The 1,704-nt window shown below is 37.6% G+C and overlaps 1 long non-coding RNA gene across 1 annotated transcript in view; it reads left to right on the top strand.

Annotated features, from left to right (window-relative positions):
- The window catches only part of LOC111738997, a 16,023-nt gene extending 15,878 nt beyond the window's left edge, over positions 1–145 (top strand). Inside the window, exon 3 of the long non-coding RNA XR_002780121.1 lies at positions 3–145. This is a non-coding gene — a long non-coding RNA (uncharacterized LOC111738997). The remainder of the gene's footprint in view (positions 1–2) is intronic.
- The last annotated feature ends 1,559 nt before the right edge of the window (positions 146–1,704 follow it).

The following is a 1,704-nucleotide window of genomic DNA, read 5'->3' as shown; positions in this document are numbered from 1 at the left end:
AGATACCATCTCACACGTGTTAGAATAGCTATAATCAACAGAACAAGTAATAACAAATGTTGGAGAGGATGCAGAGAAAAAGGAACCCTCCTACACTGCTGGTGGGACTGCAAATTGGTACAGTCACTATGGAAAACAGAATGGAGGTTCCTCAAAAAACTAAGAATTGATCTACAATATGATTCATCAATCCCACTACTGAGTATTTACCCCAAAGACTTGAAAACGCATATCCAAAAAGATATTTGCACACCAATGTTCATAGGAGCATTATTCACAGTGGCCAGGACATGGAAGCAACCGAAGTGTCCTACAATAGCTGATTGGCTAGAGAAGCTGTGGCACATGTATACAATGGAATATTACTCAGCCATAAGAAGAGATGAAATACTGCCATTTGTGACAACATGGATGGACCTCGAGATAATCATGCTAAGTGGAATAAGACAGACTGAAAAAGTAGAAAATCACATGATATCACTTATATGTGGGATATAGACCTAAAAGCAACAAATGAATAGTACAAACAGAGACTCAGGGACACGGACAATGGACTAGTGGTTACCAGAGAGTAGGGGGTAGGGGATGAGGGGAGAGGTAGACAGGGTAAAGGGGGTCAAATATAGGGGGGGAAAGGGAGGGTGAAGTGGGTAAAGAGGATCAAATATATGGTAGCTGAAGGAAACTGGACTTTGGGTGATAAACACACAATAGAATATATAGATGTCAAATTACAATGTACATCTGAAAATTGTATAATTGTATTAACCAATGTTACCCCAATAAACTTAATAAAAAATAAATAAACTTCAAGGTAGAAAAAAAAAGTTACACAGAAGAAAGAATTAGATTCCCTTGAACTGTATTTTGTCAATATGGCAAATTAGAAGATAGTGGTATAATGTGTATATGGACTTCAAGGGAAAAGGTCTGCGTCTGAAGAATCTCATATGCAGCCAAGATATCATTCACTTGCCAGGGTGAAAAGTGAAATTTAGGATTTGCAATAGAGTCAGAGAAAGTTTCATCATGCACCATCTGAGTAAAAAAACTGAGAAAGAACTTAGAACAAACAGACCCCAGAGTGATAAGGGACAACGATGGAATGAATAGAAATACATAGCATAAGTGCTAAATGAAGATTCTGATATAGAAGAGGCCTCCTACCTGAGAAATAATCTACAAATAAAAGTATCAGACTATCCTCCTAAACCTGGGTAGAAGAAGAGGCAAAGTATTGAAAGGTTTCATCTTATGGGGTATAAGGAAGGAGAGAGAGAAGAGACAGGCTGATTTCAGGCTGACAGGCTAGCTTGTGATCTGTATTGGGTCCCAGGCTCTGAAGGGCTTCATGTTTGATTGAATGCTCTGCTGTTGCTGTCTTGAAATTAATAATTTAGAACAAGGGGCTTTGCATTGTCATTTTGCAATGGGCCCTGAAAATTACATAGCTGGTCCTGAATAGAGATCTTCCATGGATTAAATCTCAAATTGACTGAGTTTAAATTGAGAAGATTCTGAGTTACTTTGAGTAGAAAACAATATGATTTTCTTGACAGAAACAGTGGCTTGAGAACTTGGTTAAAATGAGAAATAGAGAAAAAAAGTTAGTTGTTTGTATACCATCTTCGATGAAGTTTATAGCTGATAACATGCAGGTTAATTGAGTTCTTCATCTGTGTATCTTCTCTGAACTTCTCAAAG

This window comes from Pteropus vampyrus, unplaced genomic scaffold (assembly GCF_000151845.1).
Source record: "Pteropus vampyrus isolate Shadow unplaced genomic scaffold, Pvam_2.0 Scaffold1, whole genome shotgun sequence".
Classification (NCBI taxonomy): domain Eukaryota; kingdom Metazoa; phylum Chordata; class Mammalia; order Chiroptera; family Pteropodidae; genus Pteropus; species Pteropus vampyrus.
The sequence above is the reverse complement of the archived record's forward strand: the minus strand, read 5'-3'. Positions and strand labels throughout refer to the sequence as shown.